Consider the following 22,212-nt stretch of genomic DNA (forward strand, 5'->3'; position numbering starts at 1 on the left):
CCCTCTTTTCTTCCCTCCCTTCCCTCTTCTCTTTTATCACCAAGTCCTCTTTTTTTCTCAGAGAAGGGAAACTTGACTCAACATCAGTCGGGAGCCAAGCTCCACTAAAATCTAGAACGGTCAGGCTGGGCAGATTTATGTTCTCCTTAATACAACTATAACAATTTTGTGAATGAATAAGAATCTTCAAAAAGCAGGTAATTCTGTGACAAAACAATGCATCCAGTTCAATGGAGTAGAGACAGAGTGTAGGAGAGAGAAAAGGGAGAAGTCTGGGATGCTAAGGTACTCAGTCATTGGAGTAGCAATTCATTCTTCCTCTTTTCACTGGTGGTGACAAAAGCAAGAAAAGCAGCAGTGACAATGTGACTGCATGAATATTCTTTTTGTATGATTCCTGCTTTATAACACAGCTTTCTAAGATAAGAAATTATACAATTAAACCTGCTTGATCTATGACCAACCTCCTCAAATGTTATTGTATTTTCCAGAATAATATGATTTAAACAATCGACAATAACCAGAAACTATATTAATCTCAAGGAAATTAAAAAGAAATACCTACTTATTTAATTATAGAGGACACACTACTTACTCATTTGTTTGTTTCTTGTGAGCCACATACTCTTCCAGGGGCACAATAGTGAATAAGTGCTTCCCTCAAGAAATTCACCAACTTGGATTAAAAAGAAATCTGAGGGATCTTACACTTTTATTTTTGTTGCTGATGCTGCTGCTCTTATGGGTGGATTTCCTCCTCATTACAGCTACCAATAGATTGTTACAGGTATTCTATGAATTGGCCAAGACTTTCCAGAACCATATGAAGTCATGAGGATGACCATGCTGGTTTATTGGGAATACCACTAGGGAAATATTTCCCAATTCTGTGTTCTGTAGCACACTAGTCTTTTTAAAGTATCTTCCAAAAAATAAAATTTTCTGTGGTTGAATAAGGCTGAGAAATTGCACACCACAGCTTTCTCCTAGAGACTCACAATGTGACATTTTTTTTGACTCTGGGAAGTTCCAAAATAAAGACAGCTCTGTAAGTGTGTTTAAGTTCCCACACAAATTGTCCACTGATCAACACCTCTCCATTTTCACCATCAAACACCTATTAGTGTCTGAGTTACCAGAGGATTTCTGTTGTTTGCAAGCCACAAAAACAAATCTCACACATTTAAGCAGATATAGGAGTATACTAGAATCCAAGGAATGGTTGAAAGCTAAGACTCAGGAAAGAAAGAATAAAGAATTCTGGAAGACTCTCTGTCAAACACTGTCAGTAAATAAGCAGAGTTCCATGCACTTCCCAGTCTCTATCAATCCCAAATTCCAAATTCTCAGGAGATGGAACCTGATCAGCCACAGGAGGGTTAGGTGTCCCCCACTGCATCAGTCAGCAATGGTCAAGGTCAAATGGCAGACATAACACTTGGAAGTTCATTCCTATGTCTCAAGGGCTGTTTCTAGAGAGGGGGAAATTATCATAAGTTGGGAAGACATCCAAGAAATATCTACTATGAAATCTCTTGAAACTAGCAACACACTTAGTTAAAAATCATTAGTGTGATGTTGACCCTTGATTTAATATTAATATTTTAATCTGGGGGGAAATATACTCCTATTCCTAATGCTGCTTTGAGACTTAACCAGGAATGGATGTCAGTGTTTCCTTCCAAATGCAATTTTGCCATCAGTTGAAATTATTATTATGAATAAAATTAAGTTATACAGTGTGCTATGTGTATAAATTTTGAGATGTCTTCCAGGTAAAAATGCTTCTTGAATGATTTCTTCAATAGACCACCCAAATTGTTTTGTTCATGTATTATTTGAGATTTCTGCAATTCTATTTATGAGTGCTTTCTATGTATGTAGTTTTCCTCTTTGCCAACAGTTTATTTATGGACACTGGATATTGAATTTTAGGTAACTTTTTTAATTAATAGAATTTATTTTCTTGGATAAGTTTTAGGTTTACAGAAAAATTGAGCAGAAAGTATAGTTTCCAAATAACACAAGTACTCTTTTGTATCCGCCATAACAGTTATCAAAGCAGATATCCAAATAGTGAGACCTAAATATTCCCTGTGCCTCAGGTACTCATCCCTCTCCCTCTATCTCCTTTAACCTCTGGGAACCACTTATCTTTTTACTGTCTCTATAGTTTTGCCTTTTCCAGAATGTCATATAGTTGGAATCATGTAGTACATAGCCGTTTCAGAGTGGCTTCTTTCACTTAGTAATATGCAATTAAAATTCCTCCATGTCTTTTCATGGCTTGAGAGCTCATTTCTTTTTAGTGCTGAATGATAGTCCATTGTCTGGATGTACCACAGTTTATTTATCCACTTACCTATTGAAGCATCTTGGTTGCTTCCAAGTTTTGGCAGTTATGGTATAAATCTGCTATAAATAACTGTGTGCAGGTTTTTGTGTGGATAGATTTTCAACTCATTTGGGTATATATCTAGGACTGTGATTGCTGGATCATATGGTAAGACTATGTTTAGCTTTGCAAGAAACTGTCAAACTGTTTACCAAAGTGGCTATACCACCAACAGTGAATGACAGTGCCCATTGTTCTATATCCTTGTCAGCATTTCGTGTTGTCAGTGTTTTGGATTTTGGCCTTTCTAGTACGTATGTAATAGTATTTCAGTAGTTTTAATTTGCAATTTCCTAATAACATATGATATTGAGCATCTTTTCATATGCTTATTTTCCATCTGTATATCTTCTTTGGTCAGGTATCTGTTCAAATATTTTGTCACTTTTTAATTGGGTTGTTTCCTTATTGTTTTAAGTGTTCTTTGTATATTTTGGACACAAGTCCTTTACCAGATATGATTTGCAAATATTTTTTCCCAATCTGTGGCTTTTCTTTTCATTCTCTTAAAGTATACAGTATAGTTTTCTCATACTATCTTTAAAAGACTCTTTAAAAATCAAAGTTGGCTTTTTCCATATTTGAGAAAAGTTTTTATGTAGAATTTGGACTATCTTTTTAAAAAAGTTTGACATAATTCTCAACAGTAAAACCACATGGCTCATAGCTTTTCACAAAAAAATTTTGATTATTTCGGATAAGAGAAAATAATGCTTTTTATTTCTTGAGCCAATTTGAATGTTAAATTTTTCTCAAATATCTACTGCATTGAAATTTTCTAACATATTTTCATAGAATAGTATATAATATCTTCATAGTATATTTCCTCTATACTTTTTTGTGATGTCAAATATCTAATTCCTATTTTTAAAATTTGTGTTGACCTTTTCCCTTAATTACATTCATAAGCTATTTGGTTTTAAAGCGCTTACCATTTTATTTTTTAATTGATTGTGATTCTGATTAATTTTATTTTTATTTTTATTCTTCACCACATCCTTCTTTATGCCTTTTTAGGTATGTTTTGTTGTTTTTCCCAAACTCCTTGAGTTGTGATTAGTCATTTATTATTTATTTGTTTTTTAAAATAATGAAAGCTTTTAACACAAAATCTTTCCTTCTGAGAACAGCTTTGGCCACAATCAACAAATTTTGAGAATTAGTGTTCTCATTTTTCTTATTTTGTAAGTACTCCAAACTTGTAGACTTGCACTTGCCTGTAGCACAAAATTTTTGTTGAATCCTTTTTTAATTTCAAAGTAACCCTAATTACTTTTATCTAAGGTTGTGAACATGATTTATAATTTTACTGCATTGTTGTCAAAGAACATTGCCTTTATAGTTCCTACTTTCGGGATTTTATTGCTTTCTTTTGTTACTTAGCTTACAGTTAGTTTTATTTATTTATTTTTTAGTTTAGTGTTCCACAGATGGCTGAAAAAACTGAGTATTGTTTTAATATGCATTTAAATTTTATTAACATATTATCCAAGTACCTATATCTCTTCTTTTATGTGTATATCTGTGTATGTATGTACATATGTATGAATGTATATATTTTGACCCATCAGAGGCTAACAGAGATATATAGTCTAGCTTTCTACTAAAAAGTGTTTATTATTCCTTGTAAATCTAAAAATTTTTTGTTTAATTAATTTTGAAACTCTTCTTTTGCTGTTCTTCATGGGCATTGTCAACATTGGTTTTACCTTTACTAAAAGAAAAGAACCTTCAATTTCCTTTTTTTTTTTAACCTGAATCCCATTTTTTTCTGAAATTTAAAATACCAACCCTACTTTATATCTGTTTTTATTTGTCTGATAAATAAGTGCCCAATTTATTACCACTCCCAACATTTTTCAGTACTTATTAATGTAATCTTAAGTTATAAGGCTATATTATTTTCATTTTTAATATATCCTCTCTTTCAATAATATCTACTGAAATTTAACATCAGTTTTGTAGCAATATTTATGATAGTTGTTCTCGATTCTGTTTTTAAAGTGCTTGAATGTCACCTTCAGTTTTGAAGTTTTTATAGAATGAAATCTGTATTCTTAAATTCTAATTTTATCAAGTAATTTCCTTTTTTTAAAAATTCCAAAATTACATTTACCTTCTCAAGGCGAATAACTCAAACAAGATTGAAAAATAGAAAACTGGAAGTCAAGTCCCCTCCCTCATAGGTCAGGGGGAGCGTGAAGTGAGTTAGATGCCTGGGCATAAAATTTAAGGAGGTATTTAATCTCAGGGTGCTTCCTCTACCCTGTAGCCTAGGTGCCTCATTCACCTCACTGTAGGTCTGGCTCTGCTTTCTTGTATTCAGTCCACTCTAGAAAAGGCTCTACTGCTAATGGTTTCTTCTCTCTCTTTCCAGGAAACTGTCTGTGGTTGCATGTATATGTATGTGTGGCTTTTTTTCCCCTAAATACTTAGGAGCATTGCTACATGCCACTTCTTATTGCTCCACACTTAGAATGAAGGTCACCCACTCAGTTCAATAAATATTAAGATGCCTGCTGTTGTAGGCATTTACGCAAGACAAAGACCAAGAGAACATGAACATATTTCAGTCTTCCTAAGTACTACATGCTGTTCCATTGTAGAAATGCACCATAATGTTTTTAACGAGTCTGGTATTTATGGTATTTAACTATTTGTTGTCACAAACTGTACTTTTGTTAACATCCTTTTTCATGTATTTTTCTGCCATGGAGTGGATTTACATGTAGGAGAAATTCCTGAACATAGAACTGCTGGGTCAAAAGGTATGTCTAAATGTTTATGGGTATTATCAAATTGCCATCGCAAAATGTTACACCAATTCATAATCCTAAAGTGTATATGAAGGTGCATCTTTCTCCTCACTGATACTGCATCTTAGTGATCTTTTCATTATCTGCCTCACTAATAGGTAAATATTTGTTTTCCATTGTAGTTTCATTGTATTTATTTAATCATAAGTGAGTTTAAACATATTTTTATGTATTTATTGAATACCTTTATGTATTTTTGCATTTTTGCCTACTTCTTATTTTGATGTTCTTTATTTTCTAATTGATTTGGGAAAGTTTGGGATATATAAAGAATTATTTTTTTCTGAAATATGTGATGCAAATATTTTTCTCAGTTTATTGTTATTTGATTTTCTATGGTAACATTTGTTGTGCAAAAGGATTTAATTTTTAAATAGTCAAGTTCAATTGTGCTTAGCTTTTGCATTTAATGGCAGAAAGATTTCCCCACTCCAAGATGGTAATAACATTTAAAATTTTCTTCTGATACTTTTATCATTGTTTAGATGTACATTTTTGTACATTTGTGATTTATTTTGATATAAGGGATGATGCAGGAAATTTAAAATAATGTTTTTCTCAAATAGCTATTAATTTGTCCTAGTATTTTTCAAAACAATTCACTTTTTGTTCACTAATTTAAAATCCCAAATTTATCATAATAAATTCACCCTTTTTTTAGTTCATTTCTAGTATCTATATCTCATGTATTGCTGGGTCATTGCATGCTTTAATTTCTTTTTTCTTATAATAGCTTTTAATGTCCTTTAGAGCACGTTCATCTTCATTATGTTTTTCATAGTTCACACAATATTTTTTTACATTATCTTTATCCAAAAGGGCATATAAGGAATGTATGCATTTAGAATAATATCTGTCACATAATAAATACTCAATAAATTTTAGCCACTTAAATTAATTGTCCAATGAAGTAAAATCTATCTAGACCTTGAGAAGATGGTGACATTTCCACTGTCTCCACTCACTCTGCACTTGGATATTGCTTGAATTATCTACTCACATATGTTCCTCAACCACAGCAGAATGCATGCAGCTGTCCTTAGCAATCATTTATATTGGGTATCTGTCCTAGGCTGAGTTAGGACTTTCTCCTATGCTCATCTTGCCAAGCACCAAAGATACTGTGACAATTGTTATTCCCAGCATGCACTTTTACCAAGATTATTCCTATCTGCTCAAGGGTCTTGTACCTGGGGCATACATACACACTACTGCAAGGATTCCTTCTTCTTCTTGTGCGGTTATTTTAAGAGTGGTAAAATAATAGTACACATGTGAGAGAGCAGCGCTATTTTTTTTATTTTTTATTGAAGTATAGTTGATTTACAATGTTCTGTTAGTTTCCAATGTACAGCAAGGTGAATCAGTTATACGTATACATATATACACTCTTTTTTTTTTTAAGATTCTTTTCCCATATAGGCCATTTACAAAGTACTGAGTAGAGTTCCCTAGGCTATACAGCAGGTTCTTATTACTTAACTATTTTATATATAGTAGTGTGTATATGTCAGTCCCAATATCCCAGTTTATCTCCAGTAACCATAAGTTTGTTTACTACGTCTGTGACTCTACTTCTATTTTGTAAATAAGTTCATTTGTACCCTTTTTAAAATTAGATTCCACATATAAGCAATATCATATGACATTTGTCTCTGTGTCTGACACTTCACTCAGTATGACAGTCTCTAGGTACATCCATGTTGCTGCAAATGGCATTATTTTGTTCTTTTTTATGGCTGAGTAATATTCCATTGTATATATGTATCACATCTTCTTTGTCCATTCCTCTGCTGATGGACATTTAGGTTGCTTCCATGACCTGGCTATTGTAAATAGTGCTGCAGTGAACTTTGGGGTACATGTATCTTTTCGAGTTATGGTTTTCTTAAGGTATATGACCAGGAGTGGGATTGCTGGGTCATATAGTAGTTCTATATTTAGTCTTTTAAGGAACCTCCATACTGTTCTCCATAGTGGCTGTTTTTAAACTGTATTCTTCAGAGCCCTGAAGTTACGGTTAAAAGCCTTAAGGACCATCTCAAAGTGCAATAGAAGGCAGAGCTAATGGAGCTCCAAGATTCCTGTGCATTTTCAGCTACAACACCTCTTTATGTTTCAAGAAATACTTCATTGGGACAAATGATGAAATTATTTTTAAAATAAAGGTTGGGGAATGGAGGACAAGACAGCAGAGGACTCCTATCTAACCCTCTAGGTAGTATAGACCAGGGTTTCTCAGCATCAGCACTATTGATGTTTTCAGCTACAAGCTTCTTTATTGTAGAGGGAGATATTCTGTGAGTTGTAGGATGTACAGCAACAGCTTTGGCCTCTAGCTAGTAGCAATCCTTACACACTTGTAATAGAAAAAAATGTCTGCAGACATTGCCAAAACTCGCATGGTTGGCAAAATCATCAGCAGTTGAGGACCACAGGTATAGATCATGCCTTGGCATCTTGAGGCCATAATAGCGGTTGTGTGAAGCACCCCATATCTTTCTTCAGTTTGACAAGTTTGCTTTTGATAACAAGTTATGTATTTCAATCCATTTTATCAGACTTTAATTAATAGGGGTTCCCTCCAGGCTCTGTTAGATTTAGTAATTTAGTGTTTATAAGGTTAGGAAAACTGCATCAAGTCCTCCTAGTGTGATAGCACTTAATACCAGCCTCCTTGAAGATTTTAAATTGTATGGTACTGCCATAGTAATCAGAAAATTATTAGTTAATGAGGAACAGCAAATAAACATAAATCAAGCAATGTTTTCTCAATGGTGGGTTTCAGCCTCCAGTAGCCCATGAAAACATGTATAAGAATTGGACACCTGATAACTGATACCTTGAATCAGTCTTTATTTTACTTTCACTTCTTTCTCACCGGACCAATTTGGATCTCAATTTCTCCAATATTTGATTTGCTCTGTTCTTACACTTTGGAAAATACTTGAGTGAGTACTACCAGCTTTCAAATCTTCCTTTTGGTTCTCACAATCCTTGCCACTGATGATTCTTATTTTAATAATATCTATTTTTAAAGATCACAACTGTCAATTTTGAAGAAAAGATATTTTATTTCATTTTCAGATGGCTCATAATGGGAAAAAAGAACATTATTTGAAAGATTTCCCCTTCTCAGGCAAAATTTTCTTCCAAAAAATATGAACATTCATCCAGTAATGTGTTGTGGTTATTTCTTTCAGGAAATCAAATAAGTAGGTATTTGCTAATCTCATTATATAATAAGTAAAATTTAAAATTGAAAAATAATTTCTGCTTTTTCTTGGCAGTTTATTAATTCCATAGCTGGCATGTGATAATGGGGAAAAATGTGCTTACTATGCAAGTTATAACCACATGTCAAAGTCAAAAGGTCAGTAAGATTATAAACCAAATTTTTAGTTTTTAATTTGCCAATTTTGTTTTTTTTTTACATCTTTATTGGAGTATAATTGTTTCACAATGGTATGTTAGTTCTGCTTTATAACAAAGTCAGTCAGCTATACATATACATACATCCCCGTATCTCCTCCCTCTTGCCTCTCCCTCCTACCCTCCCTATCCCACCCATCTAGGTGGTACAAACCACCGAGCTGATCTCCCTGTGCTATGTGGCTGCTCCCCACTAGCTATCTATTTTACATTTGGTAGTGTATATATGTCCATGCCACTCTCTCACTTCATCCCAGCTTACCCTTCCCCCTCCCTGTGTCCTCAAATCCATTCTCTACATCTGTATCTTTATTCCTGTCCTGCCCCTCGGTTCTTCAGAAACATTATTTTTTAAGATTCCATATATATGTGTTAGCATATGGTATTTGTTTTAATCTTTCTGACATACTTCACTCTGTATGACAGACTCTAGGTCCATCCACCTCACTACAAATAACTCAATTTCGTTTCTTTTTATAGCAGAGTAATATTCCATTGTGTATATGTGCCACATCTTTGTTATCCATTCATCTGTCAATGAACACTTAGGTTGCTTTCATGTCCTGGCTATTGTAAATAGTGCTGCAATGAATATTGTGGTACATGACTCTTTTAGAATTATGGATTTCTCAGGGTATATGCCCAGTAGTGGGATTGCTGGGTCATATGGTAGTTCTATTTTTAGTTTTTTAATGAATCTTCATACTGTTCTCCATAGTGGCTGTATCAGTTTACCTTCCCACCAACCAGTGCAAGAGGGTCCCGTTTTCTCCACGCCCTCTCCAGCATTTATTGTTTCTAGATTTTTTGATGATGGCCATTCTGACCGGTGTGAGGTGACACCTCATTGTAGTTTTGATTTGCATTTCTCTAATGATTAATGATGTTGAGCATCCTTTCATGTGTTTGTTGGCAATCTGTTTTTCTTCTTTGGAGAAATGTCTATTTAGGTCTTCTGCCCATTTTTGGATTGGGTTGTTTGTTTTTTGATATTGAGCTGCATGAGCTGCTTGTAAATTCTGGAGATTAATCCCTTGTCAGTTGCTTAATTTGCAAATATTTTCTCCCATTCTGAGGGTTGTCTTTTGGTCTTGTTTATGGTTTCCTTTGCTGTGCAAAAGGTTTTAAGTTTCATTAAGTCTCATTTGTTTATTTTTATTTCCATTTCTTTAGGAGGTGGATCAAAAAGGATCTTGCTGTGATTTATGTCATAGAGTGTTCTGCCTATGTTTTCCTCTAAGAGTTTTATAGTGTCTGGCATTACATTTAGGTCTTTAACCCATTTGGAGCTTCTTTTTGTATATGGTGTTAGGGAGTGTTCTAATTTCATTCTTTTCCATGTAGCTGCCCAGTTTTCCCAGCACCACTTACTGAAGAGGCTTTCTTTTGTCCATTGTATATTCTTGCCTCCTTTATCAAAAATAAGGTGACCATATGTGACCTTTTTTGTGTGGGTTTATGTCTGGGCTTTCTATCCTGTTCCATTGATCTATATTTATATTTTTGTGCCAGTACCATACTGTCCTGATAACTGTAGCTTTGTAGTTTAGTCTGAAGTTTGGGAGCCTGATTCCTTGGGCTCCATTTTTCTTTCTCAAGATTGCTTTGGCTATTCTGGGTCTTTTGTGTTTCCATACAAATGGTGAAATTTTTTGTTCTAGGTCTGTGAAAAATGCCACTTGTAATTTGATAGGGATTGCATTGAATCTGTAGATAGTTTTGGGTAGTATAGTCATTTTAACAATGTCGATTCTTCCAATCCAAGAACATGGTATATTTCTCTATCTGTTTGTTTCCTCTTTAATTTCTATCATCAGTGTCTTATAGTTTTCTGCTTACGGGTCTTTTGTTTTCATAAGTAGGTTTATTCCTAGGTACTTTATTCTTTTTGTTGCAATGGTAAATGGGAGTATTTCTTTAATTTCTCTTTCAGATTTTTCATCATTAGTGTATAGGAATGAAAGACATTTCTATGCATTAATTTTGTATCCTGCTACTTTACCAGATTCATTGATTAGCTCTAGTGGTTTTCTGTGGTATCTTTAGGTTCTCTCTATATAGTATCATGTCATCTGCAAACAGTGACAGCTTTACTTCTTCTTTTCTGATTTGGATTCCTTTTATTTCTTTTTCTCCTCTGATTTCTGTGGCTAAAACTTCCAAAGCTATGTTGAATAATAGTGGTGAGAGGGGACAACCTTATCTTGTTCCTGATCTTGGAGGAAATGGTTTCAGTTTTTCACCATTGAGAATGATGTTGGCTGTGAGTTTGTCATATATAGCCTTTATTATGTTGAGGTAAGTTTCCTCTATGCCTACTTTCTGGAGGGTTTTTATCATAAATGGGTGTTGAATTTTGTCAAAAGCTTTCTCTGCATCTATTGAGATGATCATATGTTTTTTCTGCTTCAATTTGTTAATATGGTTTATCACATTGATTGATTTGAATATATTGAAGAATCCTTGCATTCCTGGGATAAAACCCACTTGATCATGGTGTATGATCCTTTTAATGTGCTGCTGGATTCTGTTTGCTAGTATTTTGTTGAGGATTTTTTCATCTATGTTCATCAGTGATATTGGCCTGTAGTCTTCTTTTTTTTTGACATCCTTTTCTGGTTTTGATATCAGGGTGATGGTGGCCTCATAGAATGTGTTTGGGAGCATTCCTGCCTCTGCTATATTTTGGAAGAATTTGAGAAGGATAAGTGTTAGCTTTTCTCTAAATGTTTGTTAGAATCCACCTGTGAAGCCATATGGTCCTGGGCTTTTGTTTTTTGGAAGATTTTTAATCACAGTCAGAATTTTAGTGCTTCTGATTGGTCTGTTTATATTTTCTGTTTCTTCCTGGTTCAGTCTCATAAGTTTGTACTTTTCTAGGAATTTGTCTATTTCTTCCAGGTTTTCCATTTTATTGGCATATAGTTGCTTGTAGTAATCTCTCATGATCCTTTGCATTTCTGCAGTGTCAGTTCTTACTTCTCCTTTTTTCCTTTCTAATTCTATTGATTTGAGTCTTCTCCCTTTTTTTCTTGATGAATCTGGTTAATGGTTTATCAATTTTTTTATCTTCTCAAAAACCAGCTTTTAGTTTTATTGATTTTGCTATTGTTTCCTTCATTTCTTTTTCATTTATTTCTGATCTGATCTTTATGATTTCTTTCCTTCTGCTAACTTTGGGGATTTTTTGTTCTTCTTTCACTAATTGCTTTATGTATAAGGTTAGGTTGTTTATTTGAGATGTTTCTTGTTTCTTAAGGTAGGATTTTATTGCTATAAACTTCCCTCTTAGAACTGCTTTTTCTGCATCCCATATGTTTTGGGTCATCGTGTTTTCATTGTCATTTGTTTCTAGGTATTTTTTGACTTCCTCTTTGATTTCTTCAGTGATCTCTTGTTTATTAAGTAGTGTATTGTTTATCCGCCATGTGTTTGTATTTTTTACAGATTTTTTTCCTGTAATTTATATCTAGTCTCATAGAGTTGTGTTCGGAAAAGATACTTCATACAATTTCAATTTTCTTAAATATACCAAGGCTTGATTTGTGACCGAAGATATGAGCTATCCTGGAGAATGTTCCATGAACACTTGAGAAGAAAGTGTATTTGGTTGTTTTTGGATGGAATGTTTTATAAATATCAATTAACTCCATCTTGTTTAATGTATCATTGAAAGCTTGTGTTTCCTTATTTATTTTCATTTTGGATGATCTGTCCATTGGTGAAAGTGTGTTGTTAAAGTCCCCTTCTATGATTGTGTTACTGTCGATTTCCCTTTTTATGGCTGTTAACATTTGCCTTATATATTGAGGTACACCTATGTTGGGTGCATAACTATTTACAATTGTTATATCTTCTTCTTGGTTTGATCCCTTGATCATTATGTAGTGTCCTTCTTTGTCTCTTGTAATAGTCTTTATTTTAAAGTCTATTTTGTCTGATATGAGAATGGCTACTCCAGGTTTCTTTGATTTCCATTTGCATGGAATATCTTTTTCCATCCCCTCACTTTCAGTCTGCATGTGTCCCTAGGTCAGAAGTGGGTCTCTTGCAGACAGAATATATACAGGTCTTGCTTTTGTATGAATTCAGCCAGTCTATGTCTTTTGCTTGGAACATTTAACCTGTTTACATTTAAGGTAGTTATCGATATATATGTTCCTATTACCATTTTTTAATTGGTTTGTGTTTGTTATTGTAGGTCTTTTCCTTTTCTTGTGTTTCCTGCATAGAGAAGTTCCTTTAGCATTTTTTGTAAAGCTGGTTTGATGGTGCCAAATTCTCTTAGCTTTTGCTTGTCTGTAAAGGTTTTTATTTCTCCATCAAATCTGAATGAGATCCTTGCAGGGTAGTGTAATCTTAGTTGTAGGTTTTTCCCTTTCATCACTTTAAATATGTCTTGCCACTCCCTTCTGGCTTGCAGAGTTTCTGCTTAGAGATCAGCTGTTATCCTTATGGGGATTCCCTTTTATGTTATTTGATGCTTTTCCCTTGCTGCTTTTAATGTTTTTTCTTTGTATTTAATTTTGATAGTTTGGTTAATATGTGTCATGGCGTATATCTCCTTGGATTTATCCTTTATGGGACTCTTTGTGCTTCCTGGACCTGATTGACTATTTCCTTTCCCATATTAGGGAAGTTTTCAACAATAATATCTTCAAATATTTCTCAGCCCCTTTTTTTTTTTCTCTTCTTCTTCTGGGACCCCTATAATTCGAATGTTTGTGTGTTTAATGTTGTCCCAGAGGTCTCTAAGACTGCTCAATTCTTTTCATTCTTTTTTCTTTATTCTGCTCTGCAGTAGTTATTTCCACTATATTATCTTCCAGGTCAGGTATCTACTCTTCAGCCTCAGTTATTCTGCTATTGATTCCTTCTAGAGAATTTTTAACTTCATTTATTGTGTTGTTCATCGTTGTTTGTTTGCTCTTTTGTTCTTCTAGGTCCTTGTTAAACATTTCTTGTTTTTTCTCCATTCTATTTCCAAGATTTTGGATCATGTTTAGTATCATTACTCTGAATTCTTTTTCAGGTAGACTGCCTATTTCCTCTTCATTTGTTTGGTCTGGTGGGTTTTTACCTTGCTCCTTCATCTGCTGTGTGTTTCTCTGTCTTGTCATTTTGCTTAACTTACTGTGTTTGGGGTCTCCTTTCTGCAGGCTGCAGGTTTGAATTTCCGTTTGTTTTTGTTGTCTGCCCCCAGTGGCTAAGGTTGGTTCAGTGGGTTGTGTAGGCTTCCTGGTGGAGGGGACTGATGCCTGTGTTCTGGTGCGTGGGTTTGGATCTTGTCTTTCTGGTGGGCAGGTCCTCATGCAGTGGTTTTTTTGGGGTGTCTGTGACCTTATTATGATTTTAGGCAGCCTCTCTGCTAATGGGTGGATTTATGTTCCTGTCTTGCTAGTTGTTTGGCATGGGGTGTCCAGCACTGTAGCTTGCTGATCATTCAGTGGAGTTGGGTCTTAGCTTTGAGATGGAGATCTCTGGGAGAGCTTTCACCATTTGATATGTTGTAGAGCCAGGAGGTCTCTGGTGGGCCAATGTCCTGAACTCAGCTTTCCCATCTCAGAGGCACAGGACTGACACCCATCCAGAGCACCATGGCCCTGTCAGCCACATGGTTTCAGTGTCTTTTTCATTCCACGTCCTTTCTGCAAGATGAGATTTGAAGAGACAAATAAACAACGAGCTCACTCTCCAGTTGCCTCAGGACCAGGACTACTACTCCCAGGAGGCTGCATGGCATACAGAGCAGTGTCCTTCCCAGACTTCCTGCCAATTATTTTTAAATTGGTCAGTGTTTCTTTCAGTTTATCTCTGTATGAAGGATTAACTATTATAATGATGAGAAATTCCAGTCTAAGTCCAAAAGTGTACTAAGGAAGCTGAAAACTTAGAAAATCACATACAAATGGCAGGGTTGGGCAGGGGCATGGAATCAAACAAATAAAAACCTTCAAGAGACTCCTGGAAATGTAAGTTATAGAAACCTGTGATTTTGCATTTCTGTACCTAAACGCACATTTGCCAAATTCTACAACTGTTATTGTTGACTGTAACTCTGACCAGCCATATCTGTAATGCAAAGTTAAAAGGTACCCTTACTTATTTCTCCCACACGATACATACCAAAACATCCCAAAAACCTTCACCAACGTTAGTCTTAGAAGATCCAAGTTCATTTTCTGTTGTTCTACCCCCTGCAGTATACTTGAGTAAGTTCTTTAACTGCTCTGGGTCCATATTCAGCCGTGCAGCTCTCACGTGTCATAATTCCTTGACTGCAATCAAACACAGTTTAGAATATTGTACAGGGCCTCTCTCCCCTCATAGGGGTTTAGGAAGAGTCTGTGGGCACTCCTCCAGTTATCTCCTGATGAGAGTCTGCATGCACCACATAGCATCAACCTGAAGGCCTGCATCTGACACTGTCACATACTGTGAAGTGCCTAGAAATATGAATATTCACTACCTAAGCAATGATGTTGTTAAAGTGTGTATTATTTATTTATTCATACAACAAATACTAAGCACCTACTATGTGCCAGGCAAGCTTCTAAGCCCCGGGACTGAAGCAGTAAACAATATATTCAAAGCTCCTGATCCCAGGGATCTTACCTTCCAGTGAAGAACACAGACAATAGACAAAGAAACAGCCAAGGATAACATTATTCTATAACTTTCAACTGTGCTTTTAAGATTGAGGAACAACTGTAGCATAATATAAATTGCTATGATTTTGGACTCAAGAGACCTTCATTTGTGTGCCAGTTTATTCACTTTTTAGCTGAATTATTTTAAGTAAATCACAATTTAATTTTCCAATCTTCAGATCCCTCACATGAAAAAAAGTGATAATCATATACATTTTGTTAGAATTAACTGATATAAGACCTGAAACAACCCCTTGCAATAAAATATTGAAAAAGAGAAACATATTTATAAGGTTAAAGTCATCTTCAAAAAGTACATTCTGTTTCAGTGCTATGTCTTCTTTTAATTGTCCTTTTTAAGGCTAGTGAACAATTCAAAAATATTCAGAAGTGCAGAATTCTTCCTGTTGCCCAATGTAAAACATATCCTGATGTTCTGTTAGCTTCAGCAGAGCATCAGTAGGCAATGGCAGAACAACACGGGCACAGGGCCAGGAAAGAGGTGGCTAAACCCCAAATTAAATACAGATGATCCTATCTCAACTGTTAACATTTTTGAGATGCAAACCTCAATACCCTGATATTAGACTGAGATTCCATTGCTTGATATTTTGATATGTTTCTTTGAAATAGATGCAACCCACTTAAAAAATGCCAAAGGAATTTACTAAACATAATGAAATTTAGGGTGGAAATATTAAATGCCAAGTCAAATGCTTGCATTTCAGTCTGAAAGCTGACAACATAAAATGAGAAAATATTATAGATTAGAATTCAATTTGGGGACTACCAATTTTCCTCCATTAATTGTATTCATTTGACAAGATGCAGTCTGTTTTTTATTTTTACACTGTACATTATATAAGGATGTTTCATCTAAGTTGTTATATCACATAGTCAGTAGGGGTATGCATAGCCCCCTGATACAGGAACATATATTTTTACTGTAACATTTCTGTGCCTCAGCCAGTCTCCCAAAACTCAGATGCATTTTACCAAGTGCCTGTTGAATTTTTCTGCCTGAATAAGTCATGGCACATTAAGCTCAACAAATTCAAAATGGAATTCATAATATTTCTTTGTAAACATTGTCCTTCTGATATTTCCATTCCCATTGATATCCTACGATATCCAAGAATTTCTACTTAGTTCAAAGTCTGTCTAGTAGATCTCCAATCCTGTGTCAATTCCTCTTTACATTCTCAGTGCCACTGCCCTGACCAAAGTGCATCCTGTTCCTTACCTAGGGAGGATCAAAAGCCACCTAATTAATTCCTAAGACAAGCCTCCTCCCAGTTGCAATCCACCTACATTGTGAAAGACAGAATAATGTCCCCCAAAGATCGCCATATCCTAATTCCCAGAACCTGTGACTTTGTCACCTTACACAGGAAAAGGGGAGTTTGCAGATGTGATTAAGTTTAAGGACCTAGAGATGGGGAGGTTATTGTGGATTATTCAGGTGGGCCCAAGCTAATCACAAATTCTTAAAATCAAAGAAGCTTTCCTCCTGTGATCCGAGGACAATGTGACTAAATGGAAAAGGTCAGAGGATGCAAGGTTGCTGGCTTTGAAGATGAAGGGAGGGGGCCAGAGACAAGGAATGCAAGCAGCCTCTAAAGCTGGAAAGACCAAAAAAAAAGGGGGGGGGGCAGGGAATCATTCTCCTCTACTGTCTCCATAGAGGAACACAGTCCTGCAGACACTTGGATTTTAGTCCAGCAAGACCTACATCATACTTCTGACCTTTATACAGGACTAGAAGATAATAATTTTGTGTTGAGACACTAAATTTGTGTTAATTTGGTACAGCAGCAATTGAAAATGAATACTCATGTGCTGCTAGTTAGTCAATTTAAGAACATCCCTATGCTCTTATTCCAGCTCAAGACTGTAGCAACCATTCTCCTGTCAAGTGTAACTCCAGTGAGTCAACATTATATATAAAAGAATTTATAATATTATTGTAGACATCTTCCAGTATTTCCCTTCACCATTACATACCTAAGAAATGTCTATAAGCTACTCTCCAAATCGGTCGTTCACTTTCCCACCACTGTGCCTTTGCACATCTTTTGTCTGGAATTGCTTCCTCTTTATCTCCACTTGCTGAGATTCTAGTTGTCTTTCAAATTCAAAATCCATTGCCATCTCCTCCAAGTGACCTTTTCTGATTTCTCTGCAGGAGATGAATCATTTTCTCTTCTGTGCTTTCTTTACCCTGTTTATGTCTCTTAATTTTGTTTTAGTTCCTTCTAACTTCTTAATACAGAAATGTTTTGTCCTTATTAAATCTATGAGCTTTTCAAGAACAAGAATGTTGACTTTTATCTTTGAACCCCCAATGCTCCGAGTTCAGGTCATTGTAAATAAATACTAAAGAATTTTTTTGTTGAACAGAAAGAATAAAAGAATGAATAAATAAATGTGTAGAAAATGCACACATTTATGTCATTTCCTCATGACTAGTTTAAAGAACTGGTGTAACATATCTGATCTGCTTTAAAAGGAACACTTTAGATTTTTAAAACTAATTTTATTGAATTATCTTTATGGTACTAAAGAGTAAATATCATAGTACAGTTTTAGAAGGCAGTCATAATAAAAATCTTCTGATACAACGTATTATCTGGGTCTCTCTGTAACATACAATGCAATAAACATTGTAGATAATCTTCAGACCATGACCATTCTTGTAGTCTGAACAATTTCCCTATGGTTGATATGATTCTTTAATGATGTTCCAATGTTTGTTTCTCCATTCTCTGATTTCCTTATTTTTCCATGTTTTGAAAATGACAATGTTGTTGTCTCTAAGCAATGTCAGCCCAGAGCCCTAGGCAGACAGAGTGAGACAAATGTGCCAAACATATGGATGACAGGGCAATGATTTTCCCAGAAATGATAACCACATAAAAGTTTTAAGAATGTCCTCCTTAGCTTTGGGACTTTTTCACCAAAGAAAGGGCACATTATATGGGCTGAAGTGGGAGTCATACAGAGGGATAAGGAAACTGGTTCAATATTTTCAGAAAAGAGGATCACCTTCTTGACATAGAAAATAACTTCATTATTCCTACATAATATTGACTCTACTTCTAAAAGGGCACTGTTGGAAAATGGTATTTCTATGAAACAAGAAAATCAGTGTTGTTGGAACTAACAACACTTAGGAGACATAAAGGGAGAAGTAATTCAATTATATTGGGGACGTTGTGTATTGAATGCCTGCTCTGCTGGGCACTAGAGGAAGAACTGGAGACACCAAAGCTAATAATATAGGGCTTTGCCCACAGGAAGCTTAAATTCTCAGCCACTTCATACTTGTTTAATTCACTAAGGGGTTAATGGGCTTTCCATGATTTATTTTCAATGATTCAACTTTTGGTGAATTAACCTGTTTCTGAGAAATTCTAAGAATTTCTGAGAACTGAAAACATAGTAGTAGGAATAGATAAATAAATGATTTTAATTAAATGGGGTAAAGAGTATGACAGAAGTTTTCACAAGATTATTTGATAGTCTAAAGAAGATGCACAAAGACAGCTTTCTGGATGAGGCGATACCTAAGATAAGTCCTAAAGAAGGAGAGGAAAGACCCAGGCAAAGGTGAGACATCTACAGGAAAAGACTTAGAGAGAGAACAGGATGTGTTTAAGGGACTCTGCATAAACGAGGCTTGTTGGAACAAAGTGTCTGCAGCAGGATGTGCCCGGCAAGATGGGAAGGAGAGGTGAACAGCCAGATCATGAAAGGCCTCCTACATGCTACCCATGCATTTGTATTTTGTATTGACAAACCTGGGAAAACTAGACAGAAAAAGCTGAAGTATCAATAGGATTGAGGTAAGACAGAATGGAAGAAGGGGCATTTTAATTTGTAGATTAGATGACATGGGATTGAAGAGAGAAAAGGAGAGTCTTGGTTAGTTCTTGAGCTTCTGCAGAGATATGACTGGATCACTCAGTGTGATGGAAACATTGGAGCTGGAGAGATGAGAGACAAGAAGGTCACTTAGGAGGCACTTGCCATAATTCATGAAAGAATCATCAGGGGGTGACAGAGGTCTAGAAAGAAGAAAACAGATGTGAGAAATATTGGGGAAGTAGTATTAACATGATTTAGAGACCTATTGGCCATGAGGGAGGAAGACATTGCAGATGACCTAGTGATCTCCAGCCTGGGAAACTGGGAAAGTGATGATGGCATTAAGCGATAGTAAACCTAGTGAAAGTGGCACAGATTTCATGGCGGAGGTGGGAGAAAAGCTTGCTTTATTTATTATGTTGACTCGCACACATTAGCCCAGCATCTTCATGGAGCAGCTGAAAATTATCCAAGAGCTAAAAGTTTATAATTTAGTATGACTTTTCATTTAAAATGTTTTCTAAAATGTTGCCCAAACATGTCATTAATACATAAAGAAGATGCACAGAAGTGGCTTTTGTACCAGTCTCAGAGTCGTTTCTATGTAATTTTACTTAGCCAAAGGAAAAGGCATTAATATTTGCCAAATACCTGTTATATGCAGGCACTGTTTTCGAGTATTTTTGCATACTATATCCTCTAATACTTGCAAAACTTGAAGAAAATGATGTCCAGGAAAGTTTAGGAAACTTAGAGGTAGTCATCTCCGACTATAGCCTAAACCTTATCTTTGTAAGTTATAGGCTCTCTGTGCCCAGGGCCACAGACTAGCAAATGCTTTTCTTTTCTGAGCACAAAGATAGGCCATAGACAGAATAATACTTTATCTTTTGAGGGCACTTAGCTTTGTACATCTTTGGTAAAGTGGTAATCCATTTGGTCTTGTGTGTGAAAGGTTAAAATTGTAATATATCATTTGGACACTGGATGGCAATATTCTAAACAGGCTAGTCTACTTCCCTATGTTTGGGACAGTCTTACACCAGGTTTACATAATAAATCTTCATTTCTGAAATCCTTTTCAGTCTCTGGCTTTCTGAGCCTTGTATGGTATTTTTACCAATAGAAAATAGAAAAGCCAATTTGGCTAAACCTGCCAGTCAGTCCATCCAAACACTTGCAACAGGTCAATCATATTATCCTTAATGAAGGAAATGATATACACAGGATATTAACTCCAGGAGGCTAAGAGCTAAGTTTTCTCATAGTGAAATTAGAAGCTGAACCCACTCAAATAATTTCTGCCCCACTGCAAAATGTGAGCGTCAATAATTCTGCAGCATTCACATCTGATGAACATATTCTGATATAGATGTGGTCTGGGTGTGAATATGTTTCATTGTCCCCAAAATTGGAGAATCTGTGATCATATGGACCTGTTTGGGGCAGCATAACACCAGATTAGAAACTTGAGGCGGGAGAGATGAGGAGAACAGTGTCAGTTGGCTGGAGTTTGGTATTAAGACAAAAGGAGAAGGATTGTGCGTGGAAATAAGGCAGAAGGGGCTCATTATCTGATTTATCTGTGCATGTATAAGACTTTCCCTGTCTAAAAGAAGGAATATAGAGATGGGTGGGGTTTTATTTTTTGTTTTTTGTTTGTTTGTTTGTTTGTTTTGAGAAATTCAAGGATGTGACTTGCAGCCAGACTTGTACAATTTCAAAAAGTCATATGCCAGGTCCCTCGGTGGTTCATACTCCAGGAAAATTACCCAGTTTCTCCAACTTTTCATAGCTAGATCTTAACAATAGATTAGAAATCAAAGTTAATGAATAAATTCCTGAAGCCAGCCATGTGTCATAAAAGCACAGATCTTGGCCATTTCCCTGGCCAGTGTCTCAAAATGATAATAACCAAAAGCACCTGGTGAAGCTCAGCTCTTGGGAACAGCTGTCAAAGCTGAACCTGCTTCAGGAGCAAGTGTGTACTCATCAATAACAGCTTGCTCTCCTAAACTCTGCTGCCATTCTCTTTCTAGTGCAAGTGATATTATGAAACACAGGGGAAAATACTATACCTTAAAATAAACAAAAAGCACTAGCAGCAAAAAGTGTTTCCATACGAAAAGCATATAATATGTGTATATCATTCAAGTGTTATCTTCTGCTGTATAGTATGATTTCTATGTGAGTTTAACTGAGATTGCTGAAAATTACAGAAGATGCTGAAATATGAGATCAAAATCATCTTAAGGTTAAAAAGAAAATATCAGAAAGCTAATCTATTTTATTGGATTTTAATCCCGCCAATTTCTAAAACAGGGTGGAACTGAGGATAGTTATATCTTCTCTGAGTAGCGATTAGCAGTTTCTGGGTATACAGCAACGTAACAGCAATATGCTAAAGAAAAAGGTTCTGTTTAGAAGTAAGAGAGCGTGCATTTGTTTGAGCAGTAAGGGAAGTAAAACATCATTTTTTAATTAAATGTATATTCGCATTTACATGTTATACATGCAGTTTTTTTAAAGTTTGAATGTATACTTTTTCTAGATTGTTTACTACACTTGTGAGGAGGCAGCAATGAAGATAGTTAGGCAGGTGGTTGTGGATGGATGTTCACAGAGGTTATCAACTAAAAATCCAGTGGATCTTAAACTCGACTCAGTAATTGGGAAAGTCTTTTAAAAATAAAGCTACATCCTAGCTCTCAGCAATCAACATCTTCAGACAGTGGCACATTCATATACTGTCATTAGAAATCATGAGATATCCCCTTTCGGTTGGGTGCCATGGCCCAGCCCAGCAGGCAGCACTCTGGGGGAGGCTCCTTTCAAGACAGCTCAGACCTAGCCACCATCCCAAATGTCCCTGATCTTCAGGAAATGGCATGCTCTATTTCTCCACCAATAGGCAGCTTACCCAGCTGTGGACTGCTTTCCTCACTCTGCTAGCTTCCCACTTTCATAATTCTCCAGGTGGGAAGCAACCACTTATCCCTATAACTACATACACTCCTGACCCTTAGAGAACATGCATTGAGATCATACCTGA

Source organism: Mesoplodon bidens, assembly GCF_964165515.1.
Source record: "Mesoplodon bidens genome assembly, chromosome: 1".
In the NCBI taxonomy this organism is placed as follows: Eukaryota; Metazoa; Chordata; class Mammalia; order Artiodactyla; family Ziphiidae; genus Mesoplodon; species Mesoplodon bidens.